This window comes from Lepisosteus oculatus, unplaced genomic scaffold (genome assembly GCF_040954835.1).
Source record: "Lepisosteus oculatus isolate fLepOcu1 unplaced genomic scaffold, fLepOcu1.hap2 HAP2_SCAFFOLD_39, whole genome shotgun sequence".
Classification (NCBI taxonomy): Eukaryota; Metazoa; Chordata; class Actinopteri; order Semionotiformes; family Lepisosteidae; genus Lepisosteus; species Lepisosteus oculatus.
The window spans coordinates 572,698-585,338 of record NW_027167923.1 but is presented as its reverse complement, the minus strand read 5'-3'; the positions used below and the strand labels follow the sequence as shown (position 1 = coordinate 585,338).

The 12,641-nt window shown below is 48.8% G+C and overlaps 6 non-coding genes across 6 annotated transcripts; 3 read left to right on the top strand and 3 right to left on the bottom strand.

The window, feature by feature from the left end:
• Positions 1-2,442: 2,442 nt before the first annotated feature.
• trnal-cag (transfer RNA leucine (anticodon CAG)) lies at positions 2,443-2,525 on the bottom strand. Its single transcript has one exon. It is a non-coding gene; the product is annotated as a tRNA-Leu (tRNA).
• A 1,167-nt stretch (positions 2,526-3,692) lies between these two features.
• On the top strand, positions 3,693-3,765 carry trnak-cuu (transfer RNA lysine (anticodon CUU)). The gene has a single exon. It is a non-coding gene; the product is annotated as a tRNA-Lys (tRNA).
• Positions 3,766-6,557: 2,792 nt separating this feature from the next.
• Positions 6,558-6,640, bottom strand: trnal-cag (transfer RNA leucine (anticodon CAG)). Its single transcript has one exon. It is a non-coding gene; the product is annotated as a tRNA-Leu (tRNA).
• Positions 6,641-7,807: 1,167 nt separating this feature from the next.
• Positions 7,808-7,880, top strand: trnak-cuu (transfer RNA lysine (anticodon CUU)). Its single transcript has one exon. It is a non-coding gene; the product is annotated as a tRNA-Lys (tRNA).
• A 2,627-nt stretch (positions 7,881-10,507) lies between these two features.
• On the bottom strand, positions 10,508-10,590 carry trnal-cag (transfer RNA leucine (anticodon CAG)). The gene has a single exon. It is a non-coding gene; the product is annotated as a tRNA-Leu (tRNA).
• Positions 10,591-11,757: 1,167 nt separating this feature from the next.
• trnak-cuu (transfer RNA lysine (anticodon CUU)) lies at positions 11,758-11,830 on the top strand. Its single transcript has one exon. It is a non-coding gene; the product is annotated as a tRNA-Lys (tRNA).
• The last annotated feature ends 811 nt before the right edge of the window (positions 11,831-12,641 follow it).

Sequence of the window (12,641 nt, the reverse complement as noted above, 5' to 3'; positions counted from 1 at the left end):
AACAGTTTCACTGTGATTTTGCAGGTAACACGTACGTTGGGAAAACATTTTGAACGCGATCAATAACCGCACTGGAAAAATGTGGGAAAGAAAGGGCGAAAAGCGACTCTTCAACATGTGGAAATATCTTCCTGAGCGGAGCCCTCTTCTCGAAGCTCAACACTCTGCAAGAGTCACTTCTCCCAACTTGCGCCCGCAGGTTTCCGTAGTGTGCCTGCAAAGAGCCATCCGCTTGAGACAGGCGCACCTCCCGATTTCATTGAACTAAGCTAGATGCACAATTTCTAATGCAGCCTTCATCACAATAGACAGTTCATTTCTCGAAAGCTTGTCATGTAAAAAAAGGAAACAAAGAACGAAAACGTATAGCTGACAATCTTCTGAAGCTGCAGATTCAGCTTTGGGGAAATGGACATTTTATGTATGCAGATGCTTTTCAAGCGCTGGTTTTAGAACGTCGCTGTGCTTCCAGCATCCTTTTCAGCCTTCTAAACTGGCTACCGAGGTGGCGATCACTTTGTAAAGCGGTTGAGAGGCCGGAGCTGCTCAAACCGCTCTTGCCGTTTCCCATCAATCAAAAGCACTATGTTGTTTCTTTGTATGGAAAGCTTTTCAAGTCTGGCATCGACACGCACCTTTCCTGAAACGTCCAAAGGGTGAATGCTTCGCAAAGAAATCCAGTCTACCTTCAGGGGGCATGATGTTGAAATCGGAATGAGCCCTGGGTGGGCTTGAAGCAGCAGCTGTTCAGTTAACAGCTGCACAGAAACGCACCCCGCTTGCTTTGTATCATTCGCAAGTTTCTGGTTAAAGAGTAAAAAAGGCTGGAATTCTTCTGCCAGCCGGCAGGATTTCTTCTGCACTCACCCAGAAAAGCCAAGAATTGTATTTCATCTTTCGCAAGCTGTATTTTCCAGGAGGAGAATGAATACTTGCATTAAACTGAATCAAGCCGACAGAGACGCACAGCCGTTGTTTTTCTCCATGGGAAGTTTTTCGTTAAGGAAAAACACCGTTGTCATTTTCTTGCCAGCCGGCGGTATTTCTTGTGCAGCGATGAGCCCGATTTGTATTTCGTATTTCGCAAGTTGTGTGAATTTCTTGAAGTTGAAAGTGAATTCGCTCCAGAAAAGAAATGTCCAGTCGCATGAAAGCCGTGGCTGTTTGTTAAACCGCAGGACAGGACAGCTTGCGTTCTGTTTCTCATGGCGTTCGCAAAGGCGATTCCTGCCTTTAAAACTGCTGTGTCTGCGACTGAAAGTGGCGTGTGTCGCAGCTTCTAAAGTCTTGTTGACGCTCCTCGATGTTGCTTTCTCTCTGCCTAAGGAAGTTCGATTGTCGCGTCGGAACGGGGAGACCTAATCCTTCCAGCTTTAAGCCACCCTTCAGTCTTCTGAAGGGTGTCCGAGTGCTAGCATGTCATTTGGCTTTTTCGGGGGGGAAACGGAGAGCGACATTGAAAAAGGTTACCGCCGCCGCCTCGCCCTCCGTGTTAAATGATCGCAAGCCGGCGGCGGCGGCGCTCCCTGTAGTCGTGGCCGAGCGGTTAAGGCGAAGGGCTAGAAAGCCATTGGGGACTCCCCGCGTCGGCTCGAATCCTGCCGACTACGGCGCCCTTCTCCTGTCGCTTCGGCCTGCCCAGAAAAAGGCGGAGTGCCGTTTCTCTCTTCCTGCTTCTTGTACAAACGCTTAATCGCTTGGACCTGCTGCCTTGGAAGTAATGTCTTTAACATCCACCAGTGACATTTCACAGCTGGAAGCACACAGCCACGCTTTTGGCATTGGCATGTCTTGCGCCCTACTTCCAGCCTTTGAAGACCTAATTATTCAAACTGAAAGAACCGGCTGAATGAGTGTTTGCAGTGCACCAGGAGGAGCAGGGACCATAGCATTGGAGGGGTGAGGATGGCGGAGATGGAAACGTTTTCATGCGCTCCTCTGGGAGGAATGAAAAGAAAAGACGAAACCGGAAACAGTAGTAGCCGCAAGAGGAAGTGTCTTCAAGCGCCAAGCAAGCGCTCCTCGTTAGTATAGTGGTGCGTATCCCCGCCTGTCACGTGGGAGACCAGGGATGGATTGCTTGACGGCGAGCCAGGTTGCTTTTCTCCCATCAGATTCCAACCGCTAATGCTAACGCAGTGTGTGGGAGCTTACATGCTTTTCCTTTCCCGTCTTTTTCGGACGACTATTCCAAAGGGGTAACCTGAAGGAATAGGGGCCTGAAGACACGAGGCATTCTTAAACCAGCACTGGGCTGCACGGCCTTCTGTTGTGATCAGGTTATATTCGAGTGAAAAAGCCAGAGCATCCGCTTCCATCCTATGGAGCACGAGCTAAATCGGAAGAGGCAGGGGATACACCTACGCCTATCGGCGCACGTTCCCTGCGTCAGGCTGCTTCACCCATTTGCACCCGACTGGAGACGGCACTGAGCAAGCTTTTTGTCAGGAGTGGGATTCGAACCCACGCCTCCAGGGGAGACTGCGACCTGAACGCAGCGCCTTAGACCGCTCGGCCATCCTGACGCTGGCCCCTAATCCCGGGGCGGTCTGATGAGCCACCGCGATCCCACTACGCTCCTCGAGTATCGCACTGTTATTAATACTACATTGTGACTCCAGCATTAAAATGTTTGGAAAATGTGTCGGCTTTTATAATCCAGTGTAGAGCAGCATGTGATGATTTGTGCTACAACACCAAGCGCTCAAAGTGACGTCTGCGTTTGTCGTTGAAACTTTCAACTCTTTCATCACTTATGTAGGAAATAAAAAGAGCAGTTGTGCGCCACGCGCAGAGCGGCCGTCAGCAGAGTGGCGCAGCGGAAGCGTGCTGGGCCCATAACCCAGAGGTCGATGGATCGAAACCATCCTCTGCTACGTGTGTCCTATGCATGATTCATAATCATGCCATTGGGTTAGCAAAGTGCCTTCAAATAGTCTGCATCTCCCTTTCTTTAAGTTCTGTCCTGAGTTTCTCTCTCGTGTGTGTTTGTGCAAGCTTGACACTTGCGGGACTCTTTAATCTTCACCAATACGGAGATGACCAAATGTGTCTTCGGTTGTTCTGAGGTCTTTGATAGTTTCTTCGAATGCTTCAACTGAACCTCGAAATCGAAGCAGTTATGTTTATATTGATTTCTCGCGTTAATCATTACGAACCAGGAACAGCCAGCACACTCGGTCGCATTAGTAATTATGTCACGTCTCTACTTAGCAGAGCATTCAAAGGCCCACTGGAAGTAGTAAAGCACTAAAACACTGCAAAACTGAACTCGGGAAAATCATACTGGGAGCTCTGAGCGATGTCTGCATCCAAGCCATCCAATACGGACTCTGAAACCTTGGAATATCAACACTATGATGCGCTACCTTTTACCTGGAGCAAAACGATGGAATTAGAAGAATGCTTACCGCAGGATACAACTGTGCCGCTGTTATTTGGAGCACGGTTTTCACTTGCATGAAAACTACAGCAGAACGTTGAAGGATGATCACTGAGAAGTCCACAATGCTGAGGAGATTGTAGGTCGTACATTTCAATGATTACTGACATTTGCGCTGCTGGAGGTACAGTAATCAACAAAGAACAGGGTGTGCTACTCTCGAATCCGGTCAGCACATGATGAAAAGCCAGGAAGTATACCTTGTCAAATTGCCGTCAACAGGGACAAGTTAACCACCTGCGCCACCGGCGCCCGGCTAGCTCAGTCGGTAGAGCATGAGACTCTTAATCTCAGGGTCGTGGGTTCGAGCCCCACGTTGGGCGGTGCCCGTCTCCTTATTAACAAAGTTTCCCGCTCATCCTTGAACCTCTTACACCTCGATGGTACCGAGCACTGCGTTTTAATGCACAGGTGTGATCAAACTGAGATGAAAAGGGCGTATCTAGCTCCTTGCCCGAGAGATAAATCAAAGGTTCCGCAGATAATCCCTTGGCTCCGGTCACCCGGACGCAGATAGGAGCTGCAGCCATCATAACTTGTATGAAAACTAAGAAGAGCTCCTGTCTATTTACAGTTTCATTTACTCTAGCGTTTCCTTAAACATTGCGTGTACGAAGGCTAAGAAATTGGAGAGCTATTCTAATACAATAACTATTAGGAATCTTTTCGCCATAACAGTTTCACTGTGATTTTGCAGGTAACACGTACGTTGGGAAAACATTTTGAACGCGATCAATAACCGCACTGGAAAAATGTGGGAAAGAAAGGGCGAAAAGCGACTCTTCAACATGTGGAAATATCTTCCTGAGCGGAGCCCTCTTCTCGAAGCTCAACACTCTGCAAGAGTCACTTCTCCCAACTTGCGCCCGCAGGTTTCCGTAGTGTGCCTGCAAAGAGCCATCCGCTTGAGACAGGCGCACCTCCCGATTTCATTGAACTAAGCTAGATGCACAATTTCTAATGCAGCCTTCATCACAATAGACAGTTCATTTCTCGAAAGCTTGTCATGTAAAAAAAGGAAACAAAGAACGAAAACGTATAGCTGACAATCTTCTGAAGCTGCAGATTCAGCTTTGGGGAAATGGACATTTTATGTATGCAGATGCTTTTCAAGCGCTGGTTTTAGAACGTCGCTGTGCTTCCAGCATCCTTTTCAGCCTTCTAAACTGGCTACCGAGGTGGCGATCACTTTGTAAAGCGGTTGAGAGGCCGGAGCTGCTCAAACCGCTCTTGCCGTTTCCCATCAATCAAAAGCACTATGTTGTTTCTTTGTATGGAAAGCTTTTCAAGTCTGGCATCGACACGCACCTTTCCTGAAACGTCCAAAAGGTGAATGCTTCGCAAAGAAATCCAGTCTACCTTCAGGGGGCATGATGTTGAAATCGGAATGAGCCCTGGGTGGGCTTGAAGCAGCAGCTGTTCAGTTAACAGCTGCACAGAAACGCACCCCGCTTGCTTTGTATCATTCGCAAGTTTGTGGTTAAAGAGTAAAAAAGGCTGGAATTCTTCTGCCAGCCGGCAGGATTTCTTCTGCACTCACCCAGAAAAGCCAAGAATTGTATTTCATCTTTCGCAAGCTGTATTTTCCAGGAGGAGAATGAATACTTGCATTAAACTGAATCAAGCCGACAGAGACGCACAGCCGTTGTTTTTCTCCATGGGAAGTTTTTCGTTAAGGAAAAACACCGTTGTCATTTTCTTGCCAGCCGGCGGTATTTCTTGTGCAGCGATGAGCCCGATTTGTATTTCGTATTTCGCAAGTTGTGTGAATTTCTTGAAGTTGAAAGTGAATTCGCTCCAGAAAAGAAATGTCCAGTCGCATGAAAGCCGTGGCTGTTTGTTAAACCGCAGGACAGGACAGCTTGCGTTCTGTTTCTCATGGCGTTCGCAAAGGCGATTCCTGCCTTTAAAACTGCTGTGTCTGCGACTGAAAGTGGCGTGTGTCGCAGCTTCTAAAGTCTTGTTGACGCTCCTCGATGTTGCTTTCTCTCTGCCTAAGGAAGTTCGATTGTCGCGTCGGAACGGGGAGACCTAATCCTTCCAGCTTTAAGCCACCCTTCAGTCTTCTGAAGGGTGTCCGAGTGCTAGCATGTCATTTGGCTTTTTCGGGGGGGAAACGGAGAGCGACATTGAAAAAGGTTACCGCCGCCGCCTCGCCCTCCGTGTTAAATGATCGCAAGCCGGCGGCGGCGGCGCTCCCTGTAGTCGTGGCCGAGCGGTTAAGGCGAAGGGCTAGAAAGCCATTGGGGACTCCCCGCGTCGGCTCGAATCCTGCCGACTACGGCGCCCTTCTCCTGTCGCTTCGGCCTGCCCAGAAAAAGGCGGAGTGCCGTTTCTCTCTTCCTGCTTCTTGTACAAACGCTTAATCGCTTGGACCTGCTGCCTTGGAAGTAATGTCTTTAACATCCACCAGTGACATTTCACAGCTGGAAGCACACAGCCACGCTTTTGGCATTGGCATGTCTTGCGCCCTACTTCCAGCCTTTGAAGACCTAATTATTCAAACTGAAAGAACCGGCTGAATGAGTGTTTGCAGTGCACCAGGAGGAGCAGGGACCATAGCATTGGAGGGGTGAGGATGGCGGAGATGGAAACGTTTTCATGCGCTCCTCTGGGAGGAATGAAAAGAAAAGACGAAACCGGAAACAGTAGTAGCCGCAAGAGGAAGTGTCTTCAAGCGCCAAGCAAGCGCTCCTCGTTAGTATAGTGGTGCGTATCCCCGCCTGTCACGTGGGAGACCAGGGATGGATTGCTTGACGGCGAGCCAGGTTGCTTTTCTCCCATCAGATTCCAACCGCTAATGCTAACGCAGTGTGTGGGAGCTTACATGCTTTTCCTTTCCCGTCTTTTTCGGACGACTATTCCAAAGGGGTCACCTGAAGGAATAGGGGCCTGAAGACACGAGGCATTCTTAAACCAGCACTGGGCTGCACGGCCTTCTGTTGTGATCAGGTTATATTCGAGTGAAAAAGCCAGAGCATCCGCTTCCATCCTATGGAGCACGAGCTAAATCGGAAGAGGCAGGGGATACACCTACGCCTATCGGCGCACGTTCCCTGCGTCAGGCTGCTTCACCCATTTGCACCCGACTGGAGACGGCACTGAGCAAGCTTTTTGTCAGGAGTGGGATTCGAACCCACGCCTCCAGGGGAGACTGCGACCTGAACGCAGCGCCTTAGACCGCTCGGCCATCCTGACGCTGGCCCCTAATCCCGGGGCGGTCTGATGAGCCACCGCGATCCCACTACGCTCCTCGAGTATCGCACTGTTATTAATACTACATTGTGACTCCAGCATTAAAATGTTTGGAAAATGTGTCGGCTTTTATAATCCAGTGTAGAGCAGCATGTGATGATTTGTGCTACAACACCAAGCGCTCAAAGTGACGTCTGCGTTTGTCGTTGAAACTTTCAACTCTTTCATCACTTATGTAGGAAATAAAAAGAGCAGTTGTGCGCCACGCGCAGAGCGGCCGTCAGCAGAGTGGCGCAGCGGAAGCGTGCTGGGCCCATAACCCAGAGGTCGATGGATCGAAACCATCCTCTGCTACGTGTGTCCTATGCATGATTCATAATCATGCCATTGGGTTAGCAAAGTGCCTTCAAATAGTCTGCATCTCCCTTTCTTTAAGTTCTGTCCTGAGTTTCTCTCTCGTGTGTGTTTGTGCAAGCTTGACACTTGCGGGACTCTTTAATCTTCACCAATACGGAGATGACCAAATGTGTCTTCGGTTGTTCTGAGGTCTTTGATAGTTTCTTCGAATGCTTCAACTGAACCTCGAAATCGAAGCAGTTATGTTTATATTGATTTCTCGCGTTAATCATTACGAACCAGGAACAGCCAGCACACTCGGTCGCATTAGTAATTATGTCACGTCTCTACTTAGCAGAGCATTCAAAGGCCCACTGGAAGTAGTAAAGCACTAAAACACTGCAAAACTGAACTCGGGAAAATCATACTGGGAGCTCTGAGCGATGTCTGCATCCAAGCCATCCAATACGGACTCTGAAACCTTGGAATATCAACACTATGATGCGCTACCTTTTACCTGGAGCAAAACGATGGAATTAGAAGAATGCTTACCGCAGGATACAACTGTGCCGCTGTTATTTGGAGCACGGTTTTCACTTGCATGAAAACTACAGCAGAACGTTGAAGGATGATCACTGAGAAGTCCACAATGCTGAGGAGATTGTAGGTCGTACATTTCAATGATTACTGACATTTGCGCTGCTGGAGGTACAGTAATCAACAAAGAACAGGGTGTGCTACTCTCGAATCCGGTCAGCACATGATGAAAAGCCAGGAAGTATACCTTGTCAAATTGCCGTCAACAGGGACAAGTTAACCACCTGCGCCACCGGCGCCCGGCTAGCTCAGTCGGTAGAGCATGAGACTCTTAATCTCAGGGTCGTGGGTTCGAGCCCCACGTTGGGCGGTGCCCGTCTCCTTATTAACAAAGTTTCCCGCTCATCCTTGAACCTCTTACACCTCGATGGTACCGAGCACTGCGTTTTAATGCACAGGTGTGATCAAACTGAGATGAAAAGGGCGTATCTAGCTCCTTGCCCGAGAGATAAATCAAAGGTTCCGCAGATAATCCCTTGGCTCCGGTCACCCGGACGCAGATAGGAGCTGCAGCCATCATAACTTGTATGAAAACTAAGAAGAGCTCCTGTCTATTTACAGTTTCATTTACTCTAGCGTTTCCTTAAACATTGCGTGTACGAAGGCTAAGAAATTGGAGAGCTATTCTAATACAATAACTATTAGGAATCTTTTCGCCATAACAGTTTCACTGTGATTTTGCAGGTAACACGTACGTTGGGAAAACATTTTGAACGCGATCAATAACCGCACTGGAAAAATGTGGGAAAGAAAGGGCGAAAAGCGACTCTTCAACATGTGGAAATATCTTCCTGAGCGGAGCCCTCTTCTCGAAGCTCAACACTCTGCAAGAGTCACTTCTCCCAACTTGCGCCCGCAGGTTTCCGTAGTGTGCCTGCAAAGAGCCATCCGCTTGAGACAGGCGCACCTCCCGATTTCATTGAACTAAGCTAGATGCACAATTTCTAATGCAGCCTTCATCACAATAGACAGTTCATTTCTCGAAAGCTTGTCATGTAAAAAAAGGAAACAAAGAACGAAAACGTATAGCTGACAATCTTCTGAAGCTGCAGATTCAGCTTTGGGGAAATGGACATTTTATGTATGCAGATGCTTTTCAAGCGCTGGTTTTAGAACGTCGCTGTGCTTCCAGCATCCTTTTCAGCCTTCTAAACTGGCTACCGAGGTGGCGATCACTTTGTAAAGCGGTTGAGAGGCCGGAGCTGCTCAAACCGCTCTTGCCGTTTCCCATCAATCAAAAGCACTATGTTGTTTCTTTGTATGGAAAGCTTTTCAAGTCTGGCATCGACACGCACCTTTCCTGAAACGTCCAAAGGGTGAATGCTTCGCAAAGAAATCCAGTCTACCTTCAGGGGGCATGATGTTGAAATCGGAATGAGCCCTGGGTGGGCTTGAAGCAGCAGCTGTTCAGTTAACAGCTGCACAGAAACGCACCCCGCTTGCTTTGTATCATTCGCAAGTTTCTGGTTAAAGAGTAAAAAAGGCTGGAATTCTTCTGCCAGCCGGCAGGATTTCTTCTGCACTCACCCAGAAAAGCCAAGAATTGTATTTCATCTTTCGCAAGCTGTATTTTCCAGGAGGAGAATGAATACTTGCATTAAACTGAATCAAGCCGACAGAGACGGCTTTCATGTCCAGTCGCATGAAAGCCGTGGCTGTTTGTTAAACCGCAGGACAGGACAGCTTGCGTTCTGTTTCTCATGGCGTTCGCAAAGGCGATTCCTGCCTTTAAAACTGCTGTGTCTGCGACTGAAAGTGGCGTGTGTCGCAGCTTCTAAAGTCTTGTTGACGCTCCTCGATGTTGCTTTCTCTCTGCCTAAGGAAGTTCGATTGTCGCGTCGGAACGGGGAGACCTAATCCTTCCAGCTTTAAGCCACCCTTCAGTCTTCTGAAGGGTGTCCGAGTGCTAGCATGTGATTTGGCTTTTTTGGGGGGGAAACGGAGAGCGACATTGAAAAAGGTTACCGCCGCCGCCTCGCCCTCCGTGTTAAATGATCGCAAGCCGGCGGCGGCGGCGCTCCCTGTAGTCGTGGCCGAGCGGTTAAGGCGAAGGGCTAGAAAGCCATTGGGGACTCCCCGCGTCGGCTCGAATCCTGCCGACTACGGCGCCCTTCTCCTGTCGCTTCGGCCTGCCCAGAAAAAGGCGGAGTGCCGTTTCTCTCTTCCTGCTTCTTGTACAAACGCTTAATCGCTTGGACCTGCTGCCTTGGAAGTAATGTCTTTAACATCCACCAGTGACATTTCACAGCTGGAAGCACACAGCCACGCTTTTGGCATTGGCATGTCTTGCGCCCTACTTCCAGCCTTTGAAGACCTAATTATTCAAACTGAAAGAACCGGCTGAATGAGTGTTTGCAGTGCACCAGGAGGAGCAGGGACCATAGCATTGGAGGGGTGAGGATGGCGGAGATGGAAACGTTTTCATGCGCTCCTCTGGGAGGAATGAAAAGAAAAGACGAAACCGGAAACAGTAGTAGCCGCAAGAGGAAGTGTCTTCAAGCGCCAAGCAAGCGCTCCTCGTTAGTATAGTGGTGCGTATCCCCGCCTGTCACGTGGGAGACCAGGGATGGATTGCTTGACGGCGAGCCAGGTTGCTTTTCTCCCATCAGATTCCAACCGCTAATGCTAACGCAGTGTGTGGGAGCTTACATGCTTTTCCTTTCCCGTCTTTTTCGGACGACTATTCCAAAGGGGTAACCTGAAGGAATAGGGGCCTGAAGACACGAGGCATTCTTAAACCAGCACTGGGCTGCACGGCCTTCTGTTGTGATCAGGTTATATTCGAGTGAAAAAGCCAGAGCATCCGCTTCCATCCTATGGAGCACGAGCTAAATCGGAAGAGGCAGGGGATACACCTACGCCTATCGGCGCACGTTCCCTGCGTCAGGCTGCTTCACCCATTTGCACCCGACTGGAGACGGCACTGAGCAAGCTTTTTGTCAGGAGTGGGATTCGAACCCACGCCTCCAGGGGAGACTGCGACCTGAACGCAGCGCCTTAGACCGCTCGGCCATCCTGACGCTGGCCCCTAATCCCGGGGCGGTCTGATGAGCCACCGCGATCCCACTACGCTCCTCGAGTATCGCACTGTTATTAATACTACATTGTGACTCCAGCATTAAAATGTTTGGAAAATGTGTCGGCTTTTATAATCCAGTGTAGAGCAGCATGTGATGATTTGTGCTACAACACCAAGCGCTCAAAGTGACGTCTGCGTTTGTCGTTGAAACTTTCAACTCTTTCATCACTTATGTAGGAAATAAAAAGAGCAGTTGTGCGCCACGCGCAGAGCGGCCGTCAGCAGAGTGGCGCAGCGGAAGCGTGCTGGGCCCATAACCCAGAGGTCGATGGATCGAAACCATCCTCTGCTACGTGTGTCCTATGCATGATTCATAATCATGCCATTGGGTTAGCAAAGTGCCTTCAAATAGTCTGCATCTCCCTTTCTTTAAGTTCTGTCCTGAGTTTCTCTCTCGTGTGTGTTTGTGCAAGCTTGACACTTGCGGGACTCTTTAATCTTCACCAATACGGAGATGACCAAATGTGTCTTCGGTTGTTCTGAGGTCTTTGATAGTTTCTTCGAATGCTTCAACTGAACCTCGAAATCGAAGCAGTTATGTTTATATTGATTTCTCGCGTTAATCATTACGAACCAGGAACAGCCAGCACACTCGGTCGCATTAGTAATTATGTCACGTCTCTACTTAGCAGAGCATTCAAAGGCCCACTGGAAGTAGTAAAGCACTAAAACACTGCAAAACTGAACTCGGGAAAATCATACTGGGAGCTCTGAGCGATGTCTGCATCCAAGCCATCCAATACGGACTCTGAAACCTTGGAATATCAACACTATGATGCGCTACCTTTTACCTGGAGCAAAACGATGGAATTAGAAGAATGCTTACCGCAGGATACAACTGTGCCGCTGTTATTTGGAGCACGGTTTTCACTTGCATGAAAACTACAGCAGAACGTTGAAGGATGATCACTGAGAAGTCCACAATGCTGAGGAGATTGTAGGTCGTACATTTCAATGATTACTGACATTTGCGCTGCTGGAGGTACAGTAATCAACAAAGAACAGGGTGTGCTACTCTCGAATCCGGTCAGCACATGATGAAAAGCCAGGAAGTATACCTTGTCAAATTGCCGTCAACAGGGACAAGTTAACCACCTGCGCCACCGGCGCCCGGCTAGCTCAGTCGGTAGAGCATGAGACTCTTAATCTCAGGGTCGTGGGTTCGAGCCCCACGTTGGGCGGTGCCCGTCTCCTTATTAACAAAGTTTCCCGCTCATCCTTGAACCTCTTACACCTCGATGGTACCGAGCACTGCGTTTTAATGCACAGGTGTGATCAAACTGAGATGAAAAGGGCGTATCTAGCTCCTTGCCCGAGAGATAAATCAAAGGTTCCGCAGATAATCCCTTGGCTCCGGTCACCCGGACGCAGATAGGAGCTGCAGCCATCATAACTTGTATGAAAACTAAGAAGAGCTCCTGTCTATTTACAGTTTCATTTACTCTAGCGTTTCCTTAAACATTGCGTGTACGAAGGCTAAGAAATTGGAGAGCTATTCTAATACAATAACTATTAGGAATCTTTTCGCCATAACAGTTTCACTGTGATTTTGCAGGTAACACGTACGTTGGGAAAACATTTTGAACGCGATCAATAACCGCACTGGAAAAATGTGGGAAAGAAAGGGCGAAAAGCGACTCTTCAACATGTGGAAATATCTTCCTGAGCGGAGCCCTCTTCTCGAAGCTCAACACTCTGCAAGAGTCACTTCTCCCAACTTGCGCCCGCAGGTTTCCGTAGTGTGCCTGCAAAGAGCCATCCGCTTGAGACAGGCGCACCTCCCGATTTCATTGAACTAAGCTAGATGCACAATTTCTAATGCAGCCTTCATCACAATAGACAGTTCATTTCTCGAAAGCTTGTCATGTAAAAAAAGGAAACAAAGAACGAAAACGTATAGCTGACAATCTTCTGAAGCTGCAGATTCAGCTTTGGGGAAATGGACATTTTATGTATGCAGATGCTTTTCAAGCGCTGGTTTTAGAACGTCGC